Consider the following 15,688-nt stretch of genomic DNA (forward strand, 5'->3'; position numbering starts at 1 on the left):
AAGTATCCTCCACATGGAGTGTGGGAGGATCCCGCCTATGCAAGAGGGATAAGGGCGAAGTTGTGAGTCCGGAAGCAAACACATCCTCAAAGGTACTAAGGGCAAGGAAAAGCTATGGGAGTGAAAGGCTACGGGAGCTATGCCAGAGGGCGTTATAAGGCTTATGTGAGCGATTGAGCTACGAGAGCCACGCCAAAGAGCACGTTGATGTGCTTACCATTAAAGGAAAAGCTTCAGACGGACATGAAGGCCGTGAGGGTAATGGTGTGATTGACTAGTGTTGGTCAATCACAAAGTTAGACACCAGAGGGTGCAAGTGCGGAGGCACTTTCCAAGTGAACACCGAAAGGAGGTGAAGTGTAGAGGCACGCTTGGAAGATACTTGGGGGAGAAGTGCAAGGGGCACGACTCCATGTTGAGAAGGACTTCGAGAAAGTCCTACCCACATGACCAAGGGAGTCTCGGAGTACATACCTGAGGGGGCAGACTCTGGGATGTCGTAGTCCATGATGTGTCATCGGGGACGATGACAGAATAAGTGTCGGAGGATTCCACAACCCACACTTTGGGGTTGTGACTTCGGCCAAGAACCGGTGAGAAAAGGCTCTTCTGATTCTATGACATAGATCTGTCTACTCAGAAAACTTGGGCTTTTTAATTTTAAGAATATATAAGGGGGTTATAGGTGATGAAAGCTCTAACCTGCCTCCTACATACGTGATGCCACCAAGCCGTATTGAATGAGCTACCTTGAAGGCAACCTCAAGGGCCTGCCTGGATGGCTCAGAGGAGTGTCCTAGGTATCCATACGAGTTAGGGAACTCTCTGGACGGCGCGATGCCTTTGGGCTAGCGTTGGGCACCAAACAGGCACTGGAGGCTCGACGTGTGGGACGGTCTGCCCCGCGAGGTGCCGAAATATTGGACAGCGACCTCTGTGCCGATTGGATACTTGATGCACCTATCTTAGGGGCATCATGTGTCAACTTGTAAGCATGGCTTAGGTTTAGCCATGCGAGCAAGGGTTTGTTGGCCTAAACGTGCAATTGTGGGGCAACACTTCACTAGACGGTATGGAAGTGTGTCGCGAGGGCTATGTATGGGCATGGCATGAAAGACGCGCATGAAAATGGCCAAGGACTAAAGTTTACCTTACTCGGGCGAGGCGCAAGCCGAGTGCGGATGCACGAGGCGAGTGTCAAGCTTGAGGATTGAGCTGTGCACGCGAGAGCGATGCTCAGTCTTTGGCGAAGGACAAGACATGTCCTTATCCAACCCCCAGGGCGCGCATGGATTATGATCCTAAGACGAGAAGCACCACGACATGTCGAGGCCAGGAGCCTAGACATCTTACGGGCGGCACAATTGGAGCATGCCTTCCAGGCAGGCTTTACCACAGGCACAGGATCGTGCTTGAAAACCTGGGAAAAAAGAAAGGATGGCCTGCAGCGAGGGGAACTACAGGCATCGCACGGGCAATATAGTGCCGCTGGCGAGCGTAAGGAAACGGGCCCCTGACATTATGACTTGTACTACCGATTTTGGGATTGTAAGTATTGTATAGAGATTCATATTTCGTATTTGTCATTTGTTATTTAATATCGTTATTATTTCAGTAAATGTTAGTCTTACCTAGTCTCTAAGACTAGGTGCCATCACGATACCCAACTGAGGGAAAATTGGGTCGTGATATTTTCGGTCAACTCTTTCCATTTAAGCTTCAAAAATGAGAATTGTTTTCTCAGTTTAATCCCAAATCTTTTGAAAATCAGACTCGACCATACACGCGGGTCATAATACATATTACGAAGCTTCTCGGGACCTTAAGTCACTGAACGGGGCGTAAATTCTTAAAACGACAAGTCGGGTCGTTACATCATAAAATAGTAAAAGCACATACGGGGAGTCTTATTTAGGGAAACAGGGATCTAGAAAGTAAAATGACCGGTCGGGTCGTTACAATAGTAGGAAATCTTAATATTTAGGACATATAAATCAACTAAAATTTTTCTTTTATAATTCAAAATCCTAATATTTAGGACAAAATATAAGAACTAATTTTGACATTGTTTCAAGGTTTCATAACTAAACCTTAGACATTCAAGGCATTAAAGTCAAAAATGAAGAACTGCTACTACTTTTTAATTTGAAGAAAATAACTACTATTATCGGTACTTCCATTTATTTTTTTGGTACTATTGTTATTCTAAAAGTAAAGTTAGATGAGGAATTAGAGTTAAAATATGCCAATATACGACTAATATGAAAGAATTAATTTCTACTCCTTCAATCTCAAACTATTTATCGAAATTTTTAAATATTTCAAATTATATGTTATGAAGTTCAAGACAAAAGTAATTTTTTTTTTTTATTTTATCCCAAGAAGTAATTATTCTTGAAGATGGAGATGGCACAAAAATAAAGTAAATGTAATAAAGAAATATTATATTAAAGATATAAATAAGGATAAATAGTCAAAAATTCATTCTAATTAATTTGAAATAGATGAAATATTTATTAGTAATCAATAGCCTTTAAATAGATAGAAAGATGATGAATTATTTGTGTTATGAAATATCTAGTTTAACAACAAAAACATAACTTCAACCAAACAAATAATTGGTCAAGGTCATAAGTTTCATTAGATATTTGTTGCAATTACAGATTACAGATTATTAGTACAGAAGTTGCAAACTTGCAAGTCGAAAGCTATATTTTTCTAAATATAAAAGGACTAATAACAAATAACATTAAGCGACCGTGCTAAAATTGCGGAATCCAGAAGTGCCTCACACCTTCTCCCGCGTTAACAGAATTCCTTACCCGGTCTTCTTTGTTCGCGGATCATAAATAGAGTTAATTTCCTCGATTTGGAATTTTAAAATAAGCCGGTGAATTGGGACACCATAATAAATATTCCAAGTGGCGACTCTAAATTAAATAAATAATCCTATTTCAAATAATATCACTTTAATTGGAAAAACTCTCTATTGCTGAAGCAAGGAATAAATTCGTCAAAGAAGAGGTAACCCTTTTACTTAAGATTGGTTATATCCGAGAGGTAAGATATCCGGACTGACTAACCAACGTAGTAGTAGTTCCTAAGAAAAATAATAAATTTCGCATGTGCGTAGATTATAAGGATCTTAATAAGGCATGCCCGAAAGACTCATTCCCATTGCCAAATATCGATCAAATGACTGATGCCACGGCCGGGCACAAGTTAATGAGTTTCCTCGATGCTTATTCTGGGTACAATCAAATCAAGATGAATCCAGAAGGTCAGGAAAAGACTTCGTTTATAACGAATTTTGGTATATACTGTTACAATGTGATGCCCTTCAGGCTAAAAAAACACCGGAGCCACTTATCAACGGCTCGTGAATAAGATGTTCGAAAAACAAATAGGAAAGATTATAGATGTATATATAGACGATATGCTCATTAAGTCTTTGAATGCAGGTGACCATTTGAAGCATTTGCAAGAAACACTCGACATCCTGAGGGAGCATAATATGAAACTTAACCTCGAGAAATGTGCATTCGTGGTCAGTTCGGTAAGTTCCTAGGATTCCTAGTCTTACAAAGAGGAATTAAGGTAAATCTCAATAAAATTTTGGCCATAGAGGACATCCCAGATCAATTGTCTAACGTAAAAGAAGCCCAGAGGCTCACAGGGAGATTGATAGCTTTGAGCAAGTTCATTTCCCATTCATCGGAAAAATGTCATCGCTTCTTCGCACTACTCAAAAAGAAAAAAATTTTTGAGTGGACACCGGAGTGTCAGCAAGCCTTGAAGCAGTTGAAGAAATATTTGTCAAGCCCTCCGTTGCTCACAAAACCAAAAGAAGGGAAAACATTGATAGTCTACCTCGCGGTTTCGGAAGTTGCGGTAAGTGGAGTTTTAGTCCGAGAGGACGAAGGTACGCAATCTCCCATTTATTACGTTAGCAAAATTTGAACGGGAGCACAAACTCGCTACCCACATCTGGAAACGCTGGCCTTAGCTCTCGTAGTCGCCGCTCAGAAGCTGAGGCCCTACTTCCAATGCCACCCGACAGCTGTGGTGACTATTTTCCCTCTGAGAAATATCCTCCATAAACTCGAGCTCTCAGGTAGGTTGGCCAAATGGGCCATCGAAATGAGTGAATTCGATATAGAGTATAAACCGAGGACTGCAATTAAGTCGCAAGTCTTGGCTGACTTCGTGGCCGATTTCAGTCCGGAACTATTGCCTCTGGCAGCCAATGAGGCAATAATGGTGTCAGAATCGACATCAGGAGTTTGGACCTTATTTACGGACGGAGCTTCAAATGTAAAAGGGTCTAGGCTCGGAATAGTCTTGATCACGCCTTCGGGGGAAACCTTGAGGCAAGCCATCATAATGATTCCTTTAACTAACAATGAAGTAGAGTACGAAGCTTTGATTGAAGGGCTCAAATTGTCCCAGGGACTTGCTCCGAAGTTATCGAAATCAAATGTGATTCGCAGTTGGTGGTGAATAAGGTCTACGAAATTTTTTACACCAAAGAAGAACATATGCAGCAATACATGGTAAACGTTCAGGCTTTATTGGCACAATTCCGAGAGTGGTCAATTACTCATATCCCGAGGGAAGATAATGCGGAAGCAGATGCATTGGCAAATTTGGGCTCATCAACAGAAATCCAGGGATCGGAATCAGGGACGGTAGTACAACTGATGAACTCAGCTTGGACACAGAGTTTAATATTAATTACTATGTATATATTATCTTAGATCTTTGGCCAATATTGTCCCTTATCTTTGAGGGTAGATCTATTTTGGTCTCTCAAATATAGCCCAAAGCATATTTAGTCCCTTAAGTATGCTAAAGTGGAGCACCTTTAGTCTCACTGACATAATGTATTCAAAAACTTACGGTGTTACCCAACTCTGATTCATGAAGCAAATCTTCTGCTCTGAAGCAAAACGTTTCCTCTCCTTTTATTGGAAAACACAAATTATCACTTTCATTCCTCATTTATAGATAATGTCTTATAAAATTTTGACCTTGAAAATATCCCCTTCTATGCTAGTTTTCAATGAGAAAATTATACGGTATAGCCTCTGTAAAACTAATAGCTGAAAAAATGTATAAAATTTATATGGACTATATTGTTCTTAACCTTAGAACTTCATCGGGATTGATACAGTAATTCTTAATAACTAAGCATGCTAACAAAGTAGACTAGTATGGCTAAGTTTAACACCTAAGTATTTAGCCTTTCATTTAGGCTAAATGAATATCTATAATTATATTAACTAAGGGGAACAGAATAAGTACCTGAGACCGCCGGGTTGTGGCCAAGTGACCTTTTCTGATTTTTTTTTACCAAAATAAAATCTTTACAGAGAGTAAATTACAAAAAAATTCTAGAGAGAGGGGAGGGATATACTTAGAGAGAGGGCAGAGCATGTTGGCTAAAGCCTGCTCTCTTCTAAACCTTATGACTCTTTATATAATAGAGTCTTTAAGCTAAAAACAAAATTAAAAAGCTAAGAGGCCGACAAATGGCCGACAAAGAAAAAGAGAAAGAGGCCTAACATATGGCCAACAAAGAAAAAAGAAAAAGTTTGATTCCCTGGTCTCATCTTATTTATTAAAGTATTGGGTCCCATAACTTTATAAAAGTTTTCCTATTTTATTACCCCAATAATTTACTTGTGGGGTCTTCAATCGTTTTAAGTCTTATTCATGCTTTATCTTTTCCTTTATTATTTTTGCTGGTGGAAGATTCTTCTGCATGCTTCTGGAGTTGTAGAAAATTTTCTACATCTTGAAGATTTACTTCTGTCTCTTCTTCTTCTTGAGATTCTCCTACTATGAATCCTTCAGTTTCCATGGTATTACCAGTAATTCAGCTATAATCATAGAGGCGGCTTCTTTATCAGAGGAGCCTCGTATTTTATAGGCTGTGATAGAAACACCCATTTCATGGAGTTTATTATATATCTAATGTTCAGCCAAACCATCGATATTCCATTCCATGATGCTTCTTCCTTCGTGAGCAGAGGAGGCAAGGAAAATATTTTTCTCATACTGAATATCAGGGAACAAAGGACGCTTATGATAATTTTTTTGATTATGATAGCGATCATTAGAAAGTTTGTGGAGAAGGGCTTTTTTCTCTTGAATAGTGGAAATTTTTCCTTTGTCGGAAATATTGAAGTTGGCTAATTGTTCATTGATTTTATCAAGAATGTTACCAGAGATATCAAAAGTATCTTTGAGTTTAGGGTACTTATCTCTGGAGAATTCAGTCATTTTGAAGACTGGGTTTGGTTCAATATTTTGACTAGTGCTTGGTTTTAAAAGAGTTGGTTTTCCGCTAAATAGGAATTTTTCTTTGGAATCTTCTATTTGTCTGGAGACCATATGAAGAAGTTGATTGGTGTAGATGTTTTATTCAATGATTCGATCAACGTCAGAACATACAACCATACTAGTAGGCTTCTCGCTTTTAGTTTTGAAAGGAGAGGCAAGAATAATCGTGTTGGATACTGGAATTTTTATCCCTTCCAAAGGAGGAGCGACAGATTCAATGACTTGGTTAGTGGTCGTGTACCATTTGTTGATCAGGACCTGCAGAGAATCCTTTTGACTGTCGATTTTGCCAGATATCTCAAACCATCAAAAGAATTCGATTTCACATCTAATTCTTTTCATGTCTGATATCTAGCAATCTCTAAGTTTTTCTCTTTGTTGAAGAGAATATGTAGCAACATACCATTTTCTCTTAGTTTGATTATCAGGATGAAACCAGAGACGTTCAAGGGTCTTGAGATTTGGAGTAAAAGCATTTCCTGATTTTATCATTTTGAGAAAGATTGGTATATGTGGAGAAGGTGGTTTCATCTCACTGGGGGTTGGACTAGTGGGATGATCTTGATAATAGACTTTGGGGATTGCATAAGAGAAATCTACTCCTGTGACTTTCCCTTTGTCGTTATTGTTAACGTTTTGGGTAGTAACGTTGTCAGTCGTGCTATCCTCTGGGGATTAGAAGAAGAATGTATGGAAGGAACTGTAGACTTTCTTCTGAAGGAACTGGTTCTGCTTGTTAGATTGGAACCTGAACCTAAAAATTTGAGGTCTATAGATCCATCAGGAAATTGAATAACTTGTTCAATTTGGGATCTCTCAAGATTAGAAGTGGAAGGTTGAGTTATGGCATCAAAGTGCCAATCATCACTTGAGAGTATATCATTCCATTTAAGAAGTCTAGGTACAAAAACTGTACTATGCTCAGTGTTTGCTTCCATAAGCATGGTGACTCCCTTGACACTTTCAACTCGAGTTGTTGGTGCAAGAGTGGTGTCCATAAGTTTGTAATAGACTCGATGGATGATAGCTATCTCACGAGTATTAGCTTTACTATTCATGTTCTTGGTTTTGACATTTAATGTCAGAGTATCCATGACGTTAGGGTCATTGATATCAATCGAGAAATTAGGATAGCAATTAAAGTATACCAGGTCATTGGCGAGGTTACTTTGAAGGACTCCTAAGAGAGAGTCGTCGAAGTTCAAAAGATGAGCGTCTCTTAATAGGACGCAAATGGGTATGTCTAAACCCTTTCGAAAGAGAGGTTTGACAAAAATCTAGACAAGACCTATATGCAAGTAATTGAATTGATGTTTATACTTATTCAAATCTTGTTCAGAAAGTAATTTAATAATTTCTAAGAAATTATTAATAGCAATTGTGGACTCACAGGTTTTAATGTTATGCTTTTTAATAAAGCTGAAACTTCCTATTTCATAAATCTTTTTAAAAGGCTTGTTAGGAATGATCCAATTTTGTAAATCATTTTCAAATTTAGTAATCTTAGTGCTTGAGAAGATAAATTAACGTTATTTAAAACATGCCAGTTTGAATTCATTTTTGAAAAAATACAGTCTAGGGGCTTATTAGGCTAAAAGAACTTTTCGGTACATGTAATAGTAAAATAACAAATATGCAAATATCTAACAGATATTGTACCTTAATATCAAAATCTAATGGATTCACTAGTAAAGTCTTCTTGGATTTACATCTATTTTCTCTAAAGCATCTTAGCGACGGGATCACCTAAAAAGGTTTAAACGCCTACCTTTGCAACAACGACCTATCACTTTGAGGCTAGCCAACGTCTGAGCCGGATATTACTCGGTTATTTCATACTTATAGAGAAAATAAAGACATCATACGAAACAAAGAAGTATTTATAGAACATGATATTAAAGAACAATAGTAAGATAGATATAAGCATAATCAAGTTTTAAAATTAAGTATTGAAAGTAATTTTGCCATGCCCTAGATAGTATATGTACTTAGCTGCTCATGCTAAATACGTATTCTGCCAACATGGCTAAATAACACTATCTTTACTGTCTCGATAGAGTCGGGGACTATAAAGGCGCATAAGGTGATCGAGGGAGAAAGAACACCCCTCGATTTTGCTTGAGAAGAATCAGAGGGGAATCACTATTCTCCAAAAAGAAGGGTGGATCTGGCCAAGGGTCACGTCATACCTTTTGCAAAAGGCGACGATGACGGGATCTAACGGGCCCAACGCTTAAGAACCCTTTCACGTGGGTAGTAATTGATTCCTCAGGCGATGGGACTACTATATGCTTATTGCCCCAGTTGCATTCATGTTTTACTTTGTCGAAAATTTTCTCGGTGATTGACCATTGGTACCTCGATATCAGCTTACATCGGCCCGGTACCGAAGAAGGTTTTTCAACCTTAAAATCGATGACAGTTGAGCACCCTACCAGAACGAACTCCTCGGGGCAGGGCTCCGCCGCGTCCTCGCCGCCGGCAGGTCATGATGAAGAAGCGTCCTCTTTTTGCGGCACCGTTTTGGAGGATTTCGCCATTGATGAATAAAGGAAAAAAGAATTAGGGTTGTATGCGATGTAAAGTGTACGACGCAGAGGGATTTTTCTGAAAAATATGCAAGAATAGAGAAGAAGCTTTTGAGTGAAAAGTTTGGATGAGGATGAGAGTTTGAATATTTATAGCCTGGTAATGACGGTTCAGAACCGGTAGTGACCGACCAATGACTGACAGATATTTATGCTTTGGTAACTGGACCAACGGGATATTTTGTAACATACGTCATAATCGGGCTAGTCGCTAACATCATCATCCACTAAGTCGAAGTTCGAAAATTCATATCGTTTCTCGTCATCTTTTTTCTGAGAAACGAGGGGACTATCTGTATACGGTCAAAATTGAGTCTTCCCTTCTTATGACTAATAGAGATTGGGACATGATGGTCCAAGGTTCATCATTGTAATATCGAGCCATGATGCTATGTTAGGTCATCGAGCTCAAGCCCCAGAGACCGATCAAGATCGAGATCGAGTCAAGATCGAGCTCGAGACCAAGAGACCAATCAATACCGATACCGGCCAAGATCGAGATCGAGTCAAGATCGAGCTCGAGACCTAGAGACCGGCCAAGATTAAGATCGAGCCAAGAAACAAAAAAGTTGTTATAGCCGCAATTGAGGAGAGAATCTCGGCAAAAAGCACGGCTCGAATCAAGGAAAAGCTAATTAATTAATCTATCATGGAATTCTCACTATGTATTTTTAATTATATCCAAAATAGAATTTCCCCATTATATGAAGAGTTGTTATCATTTATAAGGGAGATTCATTATAAGATATACAGAAAAGAGAGCAAATATTATTTTATTTGGCTTTTGATATTTAGTCATATTATTTTTTCTACGAATCGTTTTTCACTCAATTTGGAGGTGATAAAATTTGAAGGCTTAAGCTAACTAGTTCGTTCGGTTTGTATTCATTTCTTTTATAACTAATTTCGATATTCATTTACATATTTTTCCTGATTTGTATCAATTTATATCACGTATCCTTAGAACTATGTATAAATTTAACTTTATCCGTTTTTCGGGTAAACAAAAATCATAGTAAAATAAAATACTACTAGTATATACAAATGGGTTTGATTATTTAAATGGAAATTTATGCATTGCTTGAGAGGGTGGGAGAAAATGTCTAGAGCCTAAAGTTGGAGACGCAAGTTGGTTTTCCACAAAAAGATTGATGGGTGGATAGAAAATGATTTTCATCCGATTTCACAACATTTTTTTATATAAGTGATGTTTTTCTTTTTGTTTTAGTGCAAAATTAAGTTCCTTCATTCTAACTTAATTAATTGAAATTGTATTTAATATATGCAGTTTCAAGTATATACTCAAGAAAACAATTAAAAAATCTTCTTCTTGTAAATAAAAATGAGATTTTTGTGATATTTTACATAACTTTTCTCATAGAACAAAGAACACAAAAACCTATTTTCTGACATAAACAACATAGAAAACTTGCACAAGAATGATATTTTGAGGTAATGTCATTACTATTCCTATATTTCATTTCACAATTTTCATACGTTAACACATGACTAACATTATTTATTCATACTCTTACAGTTTAGTTTTTCTTTATAGGACATTAAGTTCTTTGTTTTTCTTTTGTATTTATTCTGGGGCCGATTTGGCTTCTTGTAAAAAACCTTTGAATATAAACATAAGGCTTTTCTTGCCCTTTTGGTTTTTTGTGTTTTTCCTTTGCTTTTCTGTACTTTACAAAGGTCGAAAATGCCTTAGCATAAAATTGTGTTCCAGGGTTCGGGCAATGTGATTGAAACCGAACTAATGTAGCCCTTAGGTCTTATGATTGAGTGAGTGCTTGCTTGAACTCAAGTAAGGTAACCCTTAGGTTATTTAGTTGAGCGAGGATGATCTCTCGAACTCAAAGCAAAAAAAAATAGCCCTTAGGCTTTTATGGTCGAGTGAGTACTTGCTCGAACTCGAAGTAAAGTAACCCTTAGGTTTTTTTATTTGAGCGAGGACGGTCTCTCGAACTCAAGACAAAAAACAGCCCTTAGGCTTTTGTAAAAAAGATTGTTTGTAGCTTTGTCCCCTATTCGGCTTGAAAGAATTTCTTATCATTTGTATTTGCGAAACTTGTAATGCCTTGGCATGAAATAAGGAATTATTCGAGAGTTCGAACAATTTTGTACTCATTAGAGTTTTTGAGTCTTTGATATTATCGAAGTCTTTTATGATTTTGTCGGGGATAGCCTTTTTAACCTGTTTATGAAAGATTCGAAGGCCTATTTTATTATAGAATTCGGACGTCTCCGATCCGTGTTAATTCGGTCGTAGCCTCTTTAGTTCGGGATTTGCTTCTTAGGCTTAATTTTCCGTTTTACTTCGAGCTTGACTGAAGTGTCAGTCCCCGAGTGGGGTAGTCGTGGCCTATAAAAATCCCTCTTTAGTTTGGGATTTGCCTCTTGGGCTTATTTTTCCATTTTACTTCGAGCTTGCCCGAAGTGTCAGTTCCCGAGTGGGGTAGTCATAGCCTATAAAATCGAGGGTTGCCTAAGAGGTCTTATGATCTTCGAAGTTTATATAATTTGATCTCGTTGATTTTTCGGACAGCAGTCCCCGATTTGTGGGGGTAATCATCTGAACTCCAGTCATTGTTGGCCCTTAAGCCTGTTTACATAGTAGATCGAGAATATGAAGTAGAAAAGTTTTTCTAAGGTACGAGATATCGGTAAAGAAGAAATACTTATCTTTATAAATCATTATACATGCGTACATGTTTTGTGTCAGGGCTTGAGAAAACTACTCGGGCATGGTTCATTTGATCGTTTGTCCTTTACAAATTTTTCGTATTGAGACCTTGCTGCCATGAAGTAACTTCCTTACATGTTTTGTGTCAGGGCTCGAGCAAACTACGCGGGCATGGTTCGTTTGACCGTTTGGCCCTTACAAATTTTTCCTATTGAGACCTTGCTGCCATAAAGTAACTTCCTCGCATCAAACTTGATATTCGAGGGTAATCTATCGAGACCCTGCTGCCATGAAGTAACTTCCTCGCATCAAACTTGATATTCGAGGGTAATGCCCCCTATAATTCGAGGTTGATTGTAAAGAGGCCTTGGTACTGTTGAATTGTTCTAAGTTAGCACAATCAATAGTTGCCTCATTAAAAACCTCACCGGAAAACCCATTTGGGACAAAACCGGTCTAAGGAAAAAAGAGTGCAACGCGTTCTTTCAGACCTAAAGGCTTTGTGTTAAAGAATCCATCGCTGCTTCTGGTCGAACACATGCAAGGTTTAGTTTTGAAATATAAATGAAAATGGGAGGGGTCATACCTTAGCAGTAGTATCGTTTTAGGTGCGATACATTCCAATTGATCGGTAGTTGTTTGTCGTTTATCATGCCGAGCTTGTAGGATCCTTTTTCCGATGATTTTGAGAACTTGATACGGTCCTTCCCATTTTAGACCCAGTTTTCCTTTATTCGGATTTTGGGTGTTGAGGGTGACTTTTCTTAGCACCAAGTCCCCGATGTTAAAATGTCGAGGATTGGTTCTTCGATTGTAGTACCTTTCGATCCGTTGTTTTTGGGGGGCCAATCGGACGAGAGCGGCTTCTCGTCTTTCATCCAATAATTCTAAGCTCGTGTTCATGGTCTCGTTATTCGACTCCTCTATTGCATATCGAAACCTGATGCTAGGTTCTCCGACCTCGACCAGGATCAGAGCTTCGGTGCCATAAATTAACGAGAATGGTATTGCTCCAGTACTGAATTTCGATATTGTGCGGTATGCCCATAGGACCTCGGGTAATATTTCTCTCAATTTTCCTTTAGCGCCGGCCATTCTCTTCTTAAGATTTTGGATGATGATTTTGTTGGTTGATTCGGCTTGTCCGTTCCCGCTGGGATGATAAGGTGTTGATAGGATCCTTTTGATCTTGTGATCCTCGAGAAATTTAGTTACTTTGCTGCCGATGAATTATTTTTCATTATCACATACAATCTCGGATGGCATCCCGAATCGACATATGATATGGTCCCAAATGAAGTCTATGACTTCCTTTTCTCTGACTTTCTCGAAAGCCTGTGCTTCAACCCATTTAGAGAAATAATCGGTCATAAACAAAATAAACTGAGCCTTACCTGGGGCCGATGGGAGGGGGCCAACAATGTCCATTCCCATTTCATGAAGGGCCGTGGGGATAGGACCGAGTGGAGTAGTTCCCCGGGTTGATGAATCATGGGTGCATGCCTTTGGTATTTGTCGCATTTTCGAACGAACTCCCTTGCATCCTTGCCCATACCGGCCCAATAATACCCTACTCTGATTACTTTATGAACCAGCGAATCAGCACCGGAATGATTTCCACAAGTGCCCTCATGAATTTCCCGTAGGATGTAGTCGGTATCTTCCGGTCCCAAACATATTGCCAATGGTCCATCGAACGTCCTCCTAAACAATGTTCCATATTCGGACAAGGTGAACCGTGCTGCCTATCTATGCAGAGCTCTCGACTCCTTTGGATCTGATGGAAGCTTCCAGTTCTTTAAGTACTCTATGTATTTATTTCTCCAATCCCAGGTTAAACTTGTGGAGTTTATCTCGGTGTGACCTTCTTCGATTACCGATCTCATGAGTTGTATGATAGTCCCCGAGTTGAGTTCGTCGTGTTCGACCGATGAACCTAAGTTTGCAAGAGCGTCGGCCTCGCTGTTCTGTTCTCGGGGTACATGTTGCAAGGTCCATCCTTTAAATCGATGTAGAGTCACCTGTAGTTTAGCAGAGTACCTCTGCATTCGATCTTCTCGGACTTCAAAAGTCCTATTAACTTGGTTTACCATGAGGAGGGAATCACACTTAGCCTCTACGACTTCCGCTCCCAAGCTTCTAGCTAGTTCGAGACCTGCAATCATGGTCTCATACTCGGCCTCATTGTTAGTCAATTTTGTAGTTATGATAGACTGTCTACTACATTACCTGTGGGTGATTTTAGTACGATGCCTAATCCGAACCCCTTCACATTCAAAGCACCGTCCGTAAAGAGGGTCCAGACCCGAAGATGTACCCGATTTTATCAGTAGTTCTTTTTCAATCTCGGGTACGAAGGTTGGCGTAAAGTCAGCCACGAAGTCTGCCAAGATTTGAGATTTGATGGCGGTTCGGGGTCGATACTCAATATCGTATCCACTGATTTCTATGGCCCATTTGGACAATCGACCCGAAAGCTCGGGTTTGTATAAAATATTTCGAAGAGGATAAGTTGTTACAACACATATCAGATGACATTGGAAATATGGCTTTAGTTTTCTAGAGGCGCTTATTAAAGCAAGCACTAATTTTTCTAAGTGTGGATATCTAGTTTCGGCCTCGCCTAAGGTCTGATTGACATAATAAATAGGGAATTGCGTACCTTATTCTTCTCGAACCAGGACTCCACTTACCGCTATCTCCGAGACAGCTCAGTATAGGTAAAGTTGTTCGTCCACTTTCGAGGTATGAAGCAGCGGCGGGATCGATAAATACCGCTTTAGTTCCTCCCAAGGCCTGCTGACATTCCGGAGTCCATGCAAAGTTGCTCTTCTTCTTAAGTAGTGAGAAAAATCGGTGGCTCCTATCTGAGGATCTCGAAATGAATTGTCCTAGGACGGCTATTCGTCCTGTTAGCCTCTGCACGGCCTTTACATTATCCACTACCGTGATATCCTCGATAGTTTTGATTTTATCGGGGTTGATCTCGATTCCCTGATTGGACACCATGAAACCAAGAAACTTGCCCGAGCCAACCCGGAATTCACACTTTTCGGGGTTGAGCTTCATATTGTACTCCCTCAGTATATCGAAAGTTTCCTAAAATTGCTTTAAATGGTCTTCTGCTCGCAGGGGACTTAACTAACATGTCATCAATATAAACTTCCATTGATTTTCCTGTTTGTTCTTCGAACATTCGGTTTACTAGGCGTTGATAAGTTGCACCAACATTTTCTAAATCGAATGGCATTACGTTATAACAGTAGGTACCATACTTAGTGATAAACGGGGTGTTTCCTAATGCTCCGGGTTCATCTGTATCTGGTTGTACCCGGAGTAAGCATCGAGAAAACTGAGAGTCTCGTGGCCGGCCATGGCATCGATCATACGATCGATATTAGGCAAAGGGAAAGAGTCTTTGGGGAATACTTTATTCAGGTCTTTATAATCTATACACATTCTAAGTTTGTTTCCCTTCTTAGGGAATACCACCATGTTTGCTAACCATTCGGGGTACTTTACTTCTCGAATGGATCCTATTTTGAGAAGTTTGGTTACCTCGTCCTTGATGAAGGCATGTTTGACTTCGGAGTGGGGCCTTCTTTTTTGCTTCACCAAATTGAATTTTGGATCCAAGCTTAGTCTATGAGTGGTGATTTACGGTGGGATCCTTGTCATGTCAATATGGGACCAAGCGAAACAGTCCATGTTAGCTATAAGAAATTAAATAAGCTTTTTCCTGAGCTTGGGATTTAACCTCGTGCCCAGGTATACCTTTCGCTCGGGAAAATATTCGATTAGTGTGATTTTCTCTAGTTCTTCGATCGTTGATTTGGTAGCGTCGGAATCATCAGGGACCACGAAGGATCGAGGGATCCCATAATCATCATCTTCGTCAGTCTTCTGCTTCTCTAGTTGGGTCGAGGACCACGAAGGATCGAGGGATCCCATAATCATCATCTTCGTCAGTCTTCTACTTCTCTAGTTGGGTCGAGGTTGACGTTTGTGATTGCTATTTGGTATCCCATTTTTCCTTCGAATTTGATCCCTTTGTCGATTAGAGTGA

This window comes from Nicotiana tomentosiformis, chromosome 1 (assembly GCF_000390325.3).
Source record: "Nicotiana tomentosiformis chromosome 1, ASM39032v3, whole genome shotgun sequence".
NCBI lineage: Eukaryota > Viridiplantae > Streptophyta > Magnoliopsida > Solanales > Solanaceae > Nicotiana > Nicotiana tomentosiformis.